At 39.9% G+C, this 15,555-nt stretch overlaps 1 long non-coding RNA gene across 1 annotated transcript in view; it reads left to right on the top strand.

The window, feature by feature from the left end:
- Positions 1-1,951, top strand: part of LOC138989524 (uncharacterized) — a 186,054-nt gene extending 184,103 nt beyond the window's left edge. Inside the window, exon 5 of the long non-coding RNA XR_011465816.1 lies at positions 1,859-1,951. This is a non-coding gene — a long non-coding RNA (uncharacterized lncRNA). The remainder of the gene's footprint in view (positions 1-1,858) is intronic.
- The last annotated feature ends 13,604 nt before the right edge of the window (positions 1,952-15,555 follow it).

Below are 15,555 nucleotides of genomic sequence, written 5' to 3'. Positions count from 1 at the left end.
GGATCATAGTCTATAAACTTGCAGGATGAAAATGAATGCCTAGTTTTTCTTAAAGAATTTTGAAAATTAGTTTAAACCAGCAGTGTTCACCCGAGGTGAGTTTGCCCCCTTGAGGATATCCAGCCACATCTGGAGACATGTTTGGTTGCCATAGCTAGTGTTGTGCTTCTGGCATCCCATGCAGAAAGAACAGAGATGCTGCCGAACATCCTGCAATGCTCCCAACAGCCCCCACCACAAAGAATTATCTGGTCAAAATTAATAGGGCTGAAGTTGAAAAACCCTGATCTACTCTTTGGTTTGTTTGCACTCGCTCACTGAATTTTTACCACCATAATTATATATATATTTTTTCTGATTTCAGACTTGCAAACAAAAAGAAAAGGAATTACATGTCTATGTCCTCTCATTATTAGTTTCTTAATTTGTTCTGTCTATAAATCAATACAACCCTTTGATGAAACATCTCTTTTCGATCATTTATATACTTTTGCCCCCATCCTTTTCAGGCGTACTACAATGGAGTTCAGGCATTACTTAGGGTGCCACCTATAAGGACACCATTCCCTTCACAGATCAAGCGTAACTCAAGTGAAAGCACAGATAGCATCAGGATATTCCTGGCCTCTCTCCTGAGCTCCTGCACTTTCCTTCTTCTCCAGTCCTCATCCTAGTTGGACTCCAAGCCTCACCTGGGGGCAGGGAGCAGGTACTCCCTAACATCTGAGGGTTGTGTGTATGCCTATAGCCAGCATAGATGCTTAGGGGAGCTAAAAACCTCCCTCAGGCAGTGCATTCAGACTCTATAATAATATACCAACTTAATTTATTTTCCCCAAGGAAGAAATAAATATAATATGGAAGTTTAGAGCCAGATTGTTATTAAATTATTATTTTCATTATATATCTTCTTTCAATAATTGTTATTAATGATAATTATTTAATTAACTGTTTTAGCACAGTAATTCTCAACCACATAGTTACACATTAGAATCACCTAGGAGACTACTTAAAAATACTTTTGAGGGGCCCACTCTGGACCAATTAAATCAGTATATCTGGCTTAGCAACAAAACAGTGGTACTCTTACAAGCTTCCCAGAGATTCCAATGTGCAGCCACATTTAAGACCCATTGGTTTAGTGGTTACATCAGTCATCACCAATTCCTTTGAACCAAAGATCCCTCATATTTGACTTCTCAATTTTTTTCTTATTTCTCTTAGTAATTTTCCTTTGTTTCTGTGCACAGAGATAATATCATTGGTTGCCTTTCACACAGATGAGAATTTGGCTGGTTATTGTGTTCAGGTTAATATATATATATATATATATATTTTCTATTTATGGTTAGAAGTGTGTAGCATTGCCCCTTTTCTTTTTGAGTTTGTATATTTATATGATTTTTTTTCCCTTGCCTGGGTTCTTCATGATATTTGTCCTTGAAATTCAACAATTTATAAAGCTATATATCTGAGTTGGTTTCTTTTACTTATCCTATCTATCAGTAAGGCCCTTTGGTGATGAGGCACAAGGTTTTCTTCATCTTAGGATCATTTTTTTCTACACTTTCTTCTATTTTTTGCTCCTCTCCTGTGTGCTTGGTCATATTCTTCTAAAATATCTATTCCACATATATTGTAGTGATTCCAAAACTTATTTACATATTAAATTCACTGAGGGATTTTTAAATAGCCCAGTACCCAGGTCACACTCAGTTGAATTAAATTGAATTCTCTATGGGTGGAATACAACCACCAGGAGTATTCAAACTGTGTGCAGACAACTTTAGGAACTATAGACATGTTAGGTTTCCCAGATTTGTTTTCCACGCCTCTGTTTTTTCTTCTTTGTTTTCAGGTCTGTTCTCCTCTGCACCCAAGACAAGATTCAAAGACACTCAAAGACCTGGGTCAGTCTGAATTTCTCTCTAGTTATTCCCCAGGTTGGGTAAGTTGATGGCTATCCTGTATTTGTTTAGCACAGTTCATATCCTAACCTATCTTTTTGCTGAGTTTTGTTTCTTGTTTCTATTAATCCCTTCATCAATAGTGCGTCTTTCCAGTTCTTTCCATGGCTGCTCACATTTGGGATTTCATTTTGCTTAAAAAACCTTAGTTCTTAAACTTGGTTGCACATTGGAATCATATGAATTCATGTCCAGAGATTCAGATTTAATCATTTTGGTAAGCAGAGGGCATCAGAAATGTGTAATGCTCCCCAGATCATGCTAATGTACAACTAGTACTGAGAAGTGCTGCTCTAAGGACTTTTACTAGCCTATTTGTGTGTGTCTGATAATGATAGTAGTTCTCAAGCTTTAGTGTGTATCAGAATCACTTAGAGGGCTTCTTCTTTTTTTTTTAATTTTATTTTATTTTTAAACTTTACATAATTGTATTAGTTTTGCCAAATATCAAAATGAATCCGCCACAGGTATACATGTGTTCCCCATCCTGAACCCTCCTCCCTTCTCCCTCCCCATACCATCCTTCTGGGTCGTCCCAGTGCACCAGCCCCAAGCATCCAGTATCGTGCATCACACCTGGACTGGCATCTCGTTTCATACATCATATTTTACATGTTTCAATGCCATTCTCCCAAATCTTCCCACCCTCTCCCTCTCCCATAGAGTCCATAAGACTGTTCTAAACATCAGTAGAGGGCTTCTTAAAACAAAATCTGGGCACCACCCTCTAGAGTTTCCCATGTAGTGAATCTGATGTAAGGCTCAATAATTTACATATCTAATAGATTTCCGGGTGTTACAGATACTGTCTTTTGACACCACTTTAAGAACTCACCAGATTAGGCTGGGTTCATTGGGCACCTTCCTCTTCCACCTATAATATTGGATTTCTCTAACAGGGGCACTTTTGAAATCTGATGTGTATATTTTATATGCATGTATGTAACTAGAGTCTTGATTCTAAGACACTACAATCACTGAGACCCATCTTTTGAAGTGCTACTTGGCAAACAGTATGTATGCTAAGATGGAAAAAGGGTAAAAAGGATGAAATGAAATATGCTTACTCAGGTAAACTCACAGGTACCTTCCCTTCACCTCCTCCCTCCACTTTACTTGCCGATATTTTCAATCGCTGTGGATGTGGAAAAAGATGGAGCTAAATTGGTTGGAAATTGGGAAAGATATTACTATGTGGGTAAAAGTATAAACTATAACATGTATTTGTGCATATTTAGTCCTTGGAGCTGAAATGCCTTTTCTGCTCCCTTGATGCCTCTGTATATCTTAAGGTTGACAGCATCTTAAACCCTCTGCAATCCAGAAGGGTCTTGGTCTTTTAGAAGGTCAGGGTTGCCTTGGCATGCCGACACCGTTTACCGACTGTATTGCATTTTAACTTAGCAATGGCATTTTTCACTTCCATGCAGTTTTTCCTTTCCTATTTGTGACTACCTGTTCTAGTTTTATAAATGCAACAGCCTCTTGAAATATGTTGAGAATGTAGTTAGGAAATTTCTAAATTGTTTTTTCTTGAAGTAATTTTCATAGGAAGGGATGAGCTCTGATTTCTCAGTGTGGTTCCTCATTGTGTGAACCGCAGAAAGTTTGTGTTTCTGGTAATTGTTTTTTCTCCTTGTGCTTGTCCTTTCCAAAAGGGTTTTTTGCTTTTCTGGTACTGGGAGGGGTGAGGTGGGTCTTGTCAGATTCTGTGTGTGTGTGTGTATTCTACTTCAAATCTCCTAGCCAAAGGGAGAAGTTTATTTTTCCTGTCTTTTTCCTTTGCCGATGTGTACTTGTAGCAGCCTGTGGGTATAGGACAGATGCCGAATCCCAAGGCTACATGTTGGGAGGCTATACCACTCAGCTGAAAATTAATGATTATCTATTACAGGCAAGAATTATTTGGATATCACTGCACCTTTTGGCCTAGTGAGGCCCACAGTACCCAAGGCAAGTCGGGGGTCATAGAGCTATTGCATACATCATTGGAATGGCCATTGATGTTTTTATACTTGCAGAGGCAATTGTGGGAGTCACAGCCTGCTGACTGTCCCTCCACCTACCCTAATCTCCAGTCCTCATCCCTTCCAGTTAGTGGGTGTCTTCACCTTTTTCTCTAGGTCAGTTCTTCCTTCACAGGTGGGGAGGTATAAGATTAGGTAAAAGTTTTCCAACCCTGTTATGAAAAGGGTCAGAGAGTATCTCCTGCAAAGGCTAAAATATTTACAGGCTCTGTCAAAATTATTCATGTCTACTGTTTTGAGAAAGCAGCCATAAGCAATATATAAACAAATGGACATGGGTTATATTTTCAGTGAAATTTACCTGAAAAACAGCCCCCCTTAGATATCCCCTTAGGTCACCCCCTTAGGTGACCGCTTAGATAGTTGGTCTGTTTTCCAAACTGCCCACCTAAACTCTTATCAATCAACACGTCTGGTTTCTAATGTCCTCTTGCCCCAATTTATAATTTGATACAGGATTTTTTTTTTCATTTTATGTTTTTTTTTTGTTATTTCAAAAATGACAATGGAGGTGAGTCACACATGCCATCAGTTTGCCATCTTTCCAGGAATCTCTAATGCCTGATTTTTTTATGTTCCATATCACATTCCACGATAAAGACCTTTAATGTTCTTTAACTCCACATTGATATTTAGTCTTGGGAAATGAATGTTGATACCCGAAGCCTAGTTATTTATTTGTATTTTTGCTGCGGTGTGTCTTCGCTGTTATGTGGGCTTTTTCTCGAGTTTTGGAGAGCGAGGACTACATTCTAGTTGCAGTGCAAGGTCTTCTCATAGCTGTGGCTTCTCTTGTTGCAGAGCACAGGCTGGATAGTTGTGACGCATGGGCTTAGTTGCCACACGGCATGTGGGATCTTCCCGGATCAGGGATTGAACATGTGTCTCCTGCATTGGCAGGTGGATTCTTTACCACTGAGCCACCAGGGAAGCCCTGAAGTCCAGTTTTTAATTTTGTTTAAGAATTCTCTTCTATACTTCTTTAATAGCAAAACAAAACCAAACCAAAACCAAAAACAAACAACTCTTTTCTAGGGACAATAAGCTTTTCATGAAGCTTGAATTTCTTGGCTGACTCCATGTATTACTGTTGCAAAAAGATTTCTGTGGCTAAAGAAAAACAACTTTCCTTCCAGTTTCTGTAACTTAGAAAATACCAGTACTTGTGTCTCACTCAAGGCATAGTGAAGACTCAAAAATCTCCTTCTCAAGGTCATATTTTCAATAAAATCTGAACAGATGAAGATAAGAGATGCTCCCTGGGTGGAAATTCAAGCAGTAAATATAGAATAGCTTCTCTGTTCTAGACACCATGAATGTTTCAAAGGTATAAATCCTAGTACCTGTCTTCTAGGAATGAATCATGAAATCGATTGGTTCATTCTTTTTTTCAACACACATTGACTGAGTGCTTATTACATGTAAGGTTATGTTCTAGGCTCCCCAAATGCAAAAATTAAGACATGGTCCCTATGAAGATGTTTATAGTCTGTCAAAGAAGATAGATATGCAAACCAGTAACTGGAACAGAGAGATGAGGGCTATAATGGAGAAGATCACAGAATATGATAAGTGAACCGAACCCTGCTAGGAGCAGGAAGAATTCAGAGCAGGCTTTTCAGGAGTCAATGAATTTGAGTTGATTGAGTTAAATGACCAGGCTTTTCCACCCAGTGGGGAGGAGTTAGCAGAATATGCACAGTCATGGAGCAGTGAAATCACAGGGTTAGCCCAGGGAACTCTATGTAGGTAGAACCTCATAATTTCCACACTTAATGGTTATATTTAACTACTCTCAGCCAACACCAAGGGCTATGGTATGGAGTACCATGGAAACTTGCTAATATACAGTTTTGAATTATCTGTAGAGAGAATCTTATTTAATCCCTGTGTCTTCAGCACCTAGGACAGTGCCTAGCAATACTAGATGGGGATGTTTGTTGAAACAGTGATCCTTTAGTTATTGAATGAATACAACCAAGCTCTTAGGTGGGGGTGTAGTTACAATATTTTGTTTTTGGCCTAGAACCTCCTGTGAAAATAATGATTTGAAAACACTATTCTTTTGTTGAGGAAATAAGATGGTCCTGGAAAGGTAGCATACTGTTAATGTTGGTGATGGAAGTAAAGATGGCTAAAAGAGACTCCTCATATAGTCATCTCTATATCATTAAATATTCAAGAAGTTTTGAGTAACTTGTCTCTTCTTTTTCTCTCACAGCCTTTTTCCATACACATACATGTCCAGTCCATCACCAAATCCTTTGCCTCTGTCTTGAAAATAGAATCTGAATCTAGCACTTTTCTCTACCTCCATCACAGCCCAAGCCAGCATCATCATAGAGAACATTCACTCATAGTCACTCCCTTGCTGGTCCCCCTGCTTCTTGCTGTTAATGAGCGCTAATGGTCTTTACTGCACCAGGAGCCAGACCAGCCTTCTAAATCATAAGTCAGATCATCATTATAGCTTAGAAGCCTCCAGTGGCTTCCCGTGAAATATCCTCAGCCCACTTCTCTCTGACCCCATCATCCACCACTCTCCCCTTGCTCACTGGACTCTAGCTATTGTAGGCTTCTAGTCTTTTTGCCCTACCTCAAACTCAGTACAGCCCCTCCATAAGGCTTTTGAAGCTGTTTGTGCCTCTGTCTGAACCTCCATCACTTCTCAGGTCTAATGCCACTTTGTCCAAGAAGCCATCCCTGACCCCCATGTGGGATAGTGTAAAGTAGCAGTCCTGTCTTCTCCAGAGATGTTATATGTTCTTCTGTTCACTTTTTTTTTTCCATGAACTTCTATTTCTCACTAAAAGTTTCATGGGATCACTGTTTGTTTCCTAATAATGATTCTTAACCAGAAAAATAGAAAATCTGATTTTTTTAGAGTGAAACTTTGAATTTGAGAATGGCTAGGATCTCCAATGGGAGCTACTCTCTGCTCTGTGTGGAAACAATAAGGAAGTAATCTGCAGAGCTGTTTCAGGAGGGGACCATGCAGTTCTTCCTCAGGGAAAGTAGGCAAAGGCTATTGGAACCTCAGAAACTGCAATTTTTAGGGAGGCAATCAATATAAGTTTTTCTTTTCCTATGATAAATAATAATGGCTAACAATTGTATGTCAACAGTGTAACCTATGAAGTAAATGTTCTATCATCTCCATTTTACAGATAAAGAAATGGACTAAAGGGAGGATAGGCAACTTGCCTGAAGTCTCACTTTGAGCCATTAGCAAAGCTGGGATTTAACTGAGTCCAACTGGCTCCATGGTCTGCCTGCTTGACCGGTTCCCTGCTATGCCTGGGAGGGACAAGAAACGAAGGATGTTTCTCTGATCTCTGTTCCATCACATTCCCAGACCAGATTCAATCTTAGCTGTGCTATGTATTTGTGGCACCATATTAGGAGCTTTGTATGACTTTGTTCACTGAAAATATACTCACCATTCTTTCAGGATTTATGGGAGCAGACTGTGTGAAATATAATAAAATGCACTCATTCACCATACAAATCAGCCTTAAACAGGGCAGAAGGATTGAAGACCTCTCCCCGAATGAATGATTTTGTAGATTATTGATTTGGGCAGCAGTTTATTTAAACATTAAAACCTTGAATGAAGTAACTTAGCCTGAAGAAAAATGTGTCAAGTGCAGTCCTTGTTATAGCTAGTTTTTCAGCCTCTGAGGACTTTGTAAACTGTCCAGATGTATTTTTTTTTTTAATATTTTCTCAAGGAAAAAAAGAATGGATTGGGAAAGGGAGAACAGGATTTGTCTCTAGAAATTATAATCTCTTTGAAAAGGAAACTTTTGAAAGGGTGTTTTGATTTTGTTTGCAGAAGCATTCTGTCTTTTGAGCCAGTCCTAAAACCTGACATGTTGTTATTTCAGATTCTGAAAAGTGTAAAATGTCTGTTTCCCTTCTCTATTGCCTGCATACCCTATTGCATTTGGTGCATGGAATTGGTATTCTCCCCAAAGGACTTAGAAGAGATGGAGCCACTAATTAACTAGAGGAACTGTGTGCCCATTTAAAACTGGTGTGTAGAAATTGATAGTTCCTGTCTATGGTGTCTCCAAAGAACAATTAAACAAACATTAATGCTAGGTAGTTGTGTATGGTTCACAGAGCTCTATTATGCATATTTCCTTTGGATGACAATACCATTAAATGTCACTGTATTTGTCTCATGTGTGTTAATTGTGGCTCTGTGGCTAGTGTTTAACCTTTGTAACAAATGGGGCCTGTATAATAGAGATTTTAGAAAAGGTGGGCTCTGGATTCCACTCTTTGCCATGACTATGCAGATTGGGAAAATTGCCTTCGCAATTCTCATCTATAGAATGGGAATAATAGATTCTGGAAGGAATAAAAGAACTAATATTTATAAATTTGTCAATGCAGCACCTCACATTTTTCTAACCTGCATGGTTATAAAAGGTTTTCCTAAGTTTTCAATAAATTATTATGCTAATCTTTATATGTTAGTTAATTTTCTCTAAAAGTGCATCAGTTGGAGAGAATCCCTTTCAGAATTGTCAGTGCTTCATTTCTCAGGAAATGAGATGAATGGGAAAATTAGAAAGGAGGAAAATACAAAGTTGATTAAAAACTTATGGTCGATTATCTCATGGTGATTATCATGATGCTCCAGTGAGCATGTTTAAATTAGAGGCTTTTTGTGTGTATTTTACTATCTTAATCCAGACTAGATCCTGGTTAAGGATGAAAACACAAACAAAGCAAAAGTAACTACAAATAAATGGAAGAGAATGAATTGCCAAGTGTATGTGTAATGAGTTCTGCTCTGTTGGGAACAAGGGTTTCCAGCTATATTTTTGGACTGAGATTTCAGTGGGTGGGACTAGAAGATTGGAATAATTTGAGTAAAGTATAAAACCATCCCACATACTGATTTCTTTTTTTTGCCTGTTAGTTTTTTCCTGAAGCATAGTTAACATATAATATTAGTTTCATATATATAATACAGTGCTTCAATGTTTATTGTCTTTGTTATTCAGTCGCTAAGTCAGGTCCAACTCTTGCAGCTCCATGGACTGCAGCACACTAGGCTTCCCTGTCTTTCACCATCTCTGGGAGTTTGCTCAAATCCTTGTCCACTGAGTCAGTGATGCCATCCAACCATCTCATCCTCTTTTGCCCACTTCTCCTCCTGTCCTCAATCATTCCCAGCATCAGGATCTTTTTCAATGAGTTGACTCTGCATCAGGTAGCCAAAGTATTGAAGTTTCAACTTCAGCAGCAGTCCTTCCAATGAATATTCAGGGTTGATTTCCTTTAGGCTTGACTGGTTTGATCTCCTTGCTGTCCAAGGGACTCTCAAGAGTCTTCTCCAGCCCTGAAATTTGAAAGCATCAATTTTTCAGCACTAAGCCTTCTTTATGGTCCAGCTCTCACATCCATACATGACTATGGGAAAAACCATAGCTTTAACTGTCAGCAAAGTGATGTCTTCGCTTTTTAATATGCTATCTAGGTTTGTCATAGCTTTCCTTCTAAGGAGTAAGTGTCTTTTAATTTCATGGCTGCAGTCACTGTCCGAAGTGATTTTGGAGCCAAAAAGATAAAATGCTTCCATGTTTTCCCCTTCTATTTGCCACGAAGTGATAGGACCATATGCCATGATCTTGGTTTTTTGAATGTTGAGTTTTAAGCCAGATTTTTCACTCTCCACTTTCACCTTCATCAAGAGGCTATTCAGTTCGTCTTCACTTTCTGCCATTGGAGTGGTGTCATCTGCATATCTGAGGTCGTTGACTTTTCTCCTCCCAACAATCTTGATTTCAGCTTGTGATTCATCCAACCTGGCATTTCGCATGATATACTCTGCATAGAAGTTAAATAATCAGGGTGACAATATACAGCCTTGAAGTACTCCTTTCCATATAACCGGTCTGTTGTTCCATGTCCAGTTCTAGCTATTTCTTCTTTTCCTGCATAGAGGTTTCTTAGGAGATAGGTAAGGTGGTCTGGTATTCCCATCTCTTTAAGAATTTTCCACAGGTTTTGTGAACAACAAAGTCTTTAACATAGTCAATGAAGCAGAAATAGATGTTTTTCTGGAATTCCCTTGCTTTCTCTGTGACCCAACAAATCTTGGCAATTTGATCTCTGGTTCCCCTGCCTTTTTAAAACCCAGCTTATACATCTAGAAGTTCTTGGTTCATATACTGTTGAAGCCTAGCATAAAGTATTTTGAGCACAAACTTACTAGCATGTGAAAGAGTGCAATTATATCAACATTTATATACATTATGAAATTATCACTATAAGTCAAGAAAACCATCCATGACCATACAAAGTCCTGTGACTTGTTTATTTTATAACCGGAAGTTTGTACCTCTTAATTCCCTTCACCTATTTTGCCCAACCCCCACCTCCCTTCCATCAGGCAACTACCAGTTAGTTTTCTGCCACATGCTAATTTCTTACCCCTTATAACTGGCCCCAGTCCCTACCAGCCAGGCTTTTTCCCCTGGTTTGCCAACACAGAAGCTCTGATGTATATGTTTCCCATTTCAGAACTTTTTCCTGAGCATGTTCCCAAAGTAGGAATATATGTCCACTACAGGGATTGGGGGCAGGAGGAGAAGGGGATGACAGAGGATGAGCTGGCTGGATGGCATCACCGACTTGATGGACGTGAGTCTGAGTGAACTCTGAGAGTTGGTGATGGACAGGGAGGCCTGGCGTGCTGTGATTCATGGGGTCGCAAAGAGTCGGACACGACTAAGCGGCTGAACTGAACTGAACTGATACCTCATCCACCTCAAGATAGGCCTTGAAAAATTATATTAAAAATTATAAATCAGATTCCTTCATATTTGCAAAAAATAACATTTTGGAATCAAAATGAAATGTAGTAGAGTATGAATAAAGTCTGTTTTTTGGTAAATAGTGCTTTCCCCATGTTTATTTTTTGGTTTTGACAAATGAATCATGGTGACATAGTATGTTGACATGGGGAAAATTGAGGAAACAAAACTCTGTGCTATCTTTGCAGCTTTTCTGTATCTAAAGTTAAAATAAAAGGCTTATTTAAAAATGAAATTTGAGATAAATTGAACCTTTGTCTTATTTTATAGAGAAAGAAACTGAGTTTCAAAACTCAGGGACCTGAGTGACCAAAAGCCTGGTTTCCTGATCATTTGACAAAGTGATACAGTGTTTGTAAATGTATATAGAAACTGTAATCACTTAACCAATGGGCTCTTTTATAAAAGAAAATACGAGGTTTTCCACTTTTTTGCCCTGCCATATCCTCATAGACATTGTGGAAGTCTGTCTCATGGGGTCTGAAGGGGTGGCTACACTAAGGGGTCTGTGTGTGAGGCTAAAAAGTGGGGTCTCCTGCCCAAAACCATGTGGCCTAAATTCAGTCCAGTGCTCTAGTGCCGTCACATTATGATACAGGTCCTGGAACTTGGGGTCATGTGGAATTAGAGGTCATGCCCTGAAGATAAGTACAGGTGGGGGTCTCAGGAGCACAGACTTTTCAAAAGGAATGCCAGAACTTTGGCCCAAAACAGTGTTTGAAACCAAATGAGTATACCTTGGCTGCTTGCTCACTGACTTTGGAACCCAGACTGGCAAAGAAGCCCATCTCTTTGATTTGCTGAGTTGGGAATTTGATGTCTTCTGTTGGCTATTTTGCTTTCCTACACCTGGTCATACTCCTCGCTTTGAGTTCCTGCTGCTTCCAGGCTTCAGCACCCCACCTGCTCGCTCCTAGCTTTCCAACCTCCTGACTTTCCCACTAGTCATTGGCTTTGCCTTTTCCACCTGGCCTTGACAGCTTGCACTGGCCCTGTCCTGCAGTGCTCACTGGCTCTTGACTAGTAAATCACCATGGACAGCATGTGTGGTGTTAGGAGACAAGACTGCCTTGTTCATGAGAATAGAAACTCGTTTATAAGGACTGTCACCCCCTTGTTTTCTTGAACCAACACATATCCTGGTGTTGTGCAGCATCACCACATGTGACCAGCAGGTTGATTCAGCATTGATGATCCCCTCTCTCCTTTTCCCCCATGACCACTAGCTAGACATGACCTCATCGTAGTTCTGGTTCTGACTGAGAAGAATCCCAGGAACAGGAAAAATGGGCAGATGGAGTTGGACAGTAGTGGTGTGAAGTGAAACTGCCGGGGAATTTTTCTCTTTGAGTCTCAGTTCTCTCCTCTAAAAGAGGAGGTCATTTATTAATGGCTTCATTAGTAAGACTGATTTAGGTTTCTGAGTAACTACACCCAACAATAGTTCAAGTTATTTCCTCATATATGATGGAATTAAATTGTTATACAACAATATCAGAAGTGAAGGGATCTCAGTCCTACAGTTTCCTGGACCCCAACTTCCTACAGTTTCCAGAACCACATTTCATAATCTCACCCTGAGTTCTCAAGAGATACCACTACACTGGTAGATTGTAGAATTAGTGAATGGAATTACATTCTCCAGTTTAATCAGAGGATCTTGTAGGACAGCCTGCTCTTCTAACTTGTGTTATTTCAGCCTGAAATTTCTTGGCATTGACATTCTTGTGGTAACCTCATCTCTGAGCTAAAATAGAAAACTTTGGAAAGAGCATGATGGCAGTTTTGTTTGGCACCTCAATATGTATATACTGAAAAAATACACTAAGATGTTAAGCAGTGGCTGTATTCTGGAATTCTGAGTATTTTAGTTCTTTTTTTATATTTTCCTTTTTCTCCAATGTATATATTACTTCAATAGTCAGATAAACAAATAGGTAATGTATAAAACATTTTGAAATCTTGTTATTTTCTAGTAATAAGAAATGAAGAGGATGAGAGAAGAAACAGTTGGAAGACCTTGAGTAACATGTTTTTGTTCATTCTTTCAATAAATGTTCATTGACCATCTAATATATACATACTCTAACTGAGTCTTTGCCAGAGGTAAAAGTAAATCAGCAAGTTGACCTCAATTAACTTGGAATTTAACTAGGAATATACAAATGTATACTAAGCATATAATATTAGAGTTCATGCACTAAAGGTCATATGAAGCCCTATGCAAGGAGCTTCGGCTTATGTAAGGTAAAGGTCATCTCAGAGTTAGTAGGAAAGACTTCATTAAAGAGGTGGCATTTGATTTGACCTTTGGAGGGTGAGTAGGATTTTGAAAAGTGAAGATGGGAAGAGGAGATTGTTGATTGCCACCTGTTTCCTTTTTATTCCCTGTAGCATCTGTGAGAGAATACAGAGATGGACACTCTCCATGGTATGAAGATGGGCCTGTGAAGAGGAGTAGAAATGGTGATGTTGAAGGTGGGAATTCCACCCTCTTCATCTTTGTATTCCCGGTGCACCAGTCTGGCCATGTAACATGTGTGTGTGTGTGTGTGTGTGTGTGTTAGTTGCTCAGTTGTGTCTGACTCTTTGCGACCCCATGGACTATAGCCCACCAGGCTCCTCTGTCCATGGGATATCCCAGTCAAGAATACTGGAGTGGGTAACCATTCCCTTCTCCTGGGGATCTTCCTGATCCAGGGATCAAACCCAGGTCTCCTCCATTGCAAGCAAATTCTTAACCATCTGAGCCACAATGGAGTCCTCCATGCATAGTAACCTCAGTAAAAGAGTCAGTCAATGATCAATGAAGTCATAAAGCATACTTAGTAGTAGTGTTGGAGGAGGTCGTCGAGAGGGCACAACCACTGGCTGGCCTGTGAGTTGGACCTGGGCAGTCAGAGGCTCCTACTCCCTTCCATGTCCTTGGAATGTACATTCTCCCACCTTTCCCACTGTTCCAAGTGGGAACTTTTCCAAGGATGCAATCGAGGAAGTAAGGTGTTGTGACCATCTGGATGGTAAAGATGACTTAACCCAGATAAGGCATCAAGGTTAAGATCCTGGTGGGCAGGTGTGGTGATCTTGTGGCTGCCCAAGACAGGCTTCATAAGTTCCCTTATTTATCAAAACTGCCACCTACTAACCTGCCTCTTCTTTTGTCTCTCCTTGCCCTCTATGGGGGCAAATTTGCAAACCATCTAGTTGCATTGAATTTCTCTAAATTCATAGAATTACTCAGATTCACTTTTCAGGAGGCACCTGAAAATATGTCATGTGAATTTGTAAAATTTTGATGCATTTTTCATTTTAATGTTCCTAACTCCCCTGTACATACCTACCATCTCATAGTGCTCCCATCATTCTCTGAAAGTCCTCCATCTTAACTCTGGGATTCAGTTGCTTCACTGTAATACACCACACCATCAACTGTACTTGCTGAGGACCACATCTGTACCTGGTCCATGGTTATTTCCCCAGGGCCTAACAAATGGACTGCTCCCAAGTGGGCTCTACATACATATCTGTGAAATGAATGAATGCCTGATGTCCCTTGATAAAGTGTTGTCATGGACAGCTGTCAATGGATATGTCAACTTGAGTATAATTGACTATGGACTGGGGAAAGTTCAGGCATACACTAACTGCCTGTAAGTTTGTTTGGGGACTTAAATTGGATCATTTACAGAGAATGAAATGTATAAGGACAGAATATGTAACATTTTTGGGGGGGTATCAAAGAATGAATCAATAAATACAGATAAATGCCATGGAATGGGTCAGTAGGATCCTGCAGGATGTCTCTCGTGGGGTTCCACTTGTCTGGAAGTGCCTCAGTTTGGTCTGGACTAACATTTTGGTCAACCCTCAGGAAGTGACAAAGTTGAGAGTTTCAGTCCTCTTCCTACATATGAAAAAATGGGGAAGGAAAATCATCTGAAACTAGGTTCTTAACATTGTCCTGCCTTTGCTTAAAACAGGCTCCTTTAGCCTGTCTGATTAAGTCCTCTAAGACTGCACCCATGACTCCCAGATAAATAAAGCCAGTGATCAATTCTTAACCCTCACCTTGATTAGCACATCCATGCATTTGGCATGGCTGATTACCCTCTCTGATATATATATTTTTTCACTTGGTTTCTAATTTCACTGACTGTTCCACTTCAGCCACCTGTGCTGGTTCCTTATCATTTCTTGTTTCGTGTTGGAGTAGATCAAGACTCAGGTGTTAGTCCTCCTCCCTTTATCTTCACCCCTTTCCTATTCTGTCTTATGATTTTAAGTACCAAGTGTGTGTGTGTGTGTGTGTGTGTGCGCGTGCGTGCGTGCTAAGTTGCTTCAGGCCTGTCCAACTCTTTGCAATCCTATAGGCCACAGCCTGCCAGGCTCCTCTGTCTGTGGGATTCTTCAGGCAAGATGGGGTGGGTTGCCATGCCCTTCTCCGGGGGATCTTCCTGACCCAGGGATAGAACTTTTGTCTCTTACATCTCCTGCATTGGCATGCAGGTTCTTTACCACTAGTGCCACCTGGGAAGCCCCTTAAGTACCAAATAAGCACCAAAAATTCCCAAATATATCTCCAATGCAGCTGACTTCTGGAAATTTCCAATTGGAGATACAGACACCTCACTCTTAATGTGTCCATTGCTCACTCCTTTCTCTCTCTTCTAAATTCAATTCAGAATGTATCTTGTTAGTCTTAGTATAAGAAGTGTATCTAGATTCTAC

The sequence above is a fragment of the Bos mutus genome, chromosome 10, assembly GCF_027580195.1.
Source record: "Bos mutus isolate GX-2022 chromosome 10, NWIPB_WYAK_1.1, whole genome shotgun sequence".
Classification (NCBI taxonomy): domain Eukaryota; kingdom Metazoa; phylum Chordata; class Mammalia; order Artiodactyla; family Bovidae; genus Bos; species Bos mutus.
Note: the sequence above shows the minus strand (reverse complement) of the source record. Positions and strands in the feature narration are given on the sequence as shown.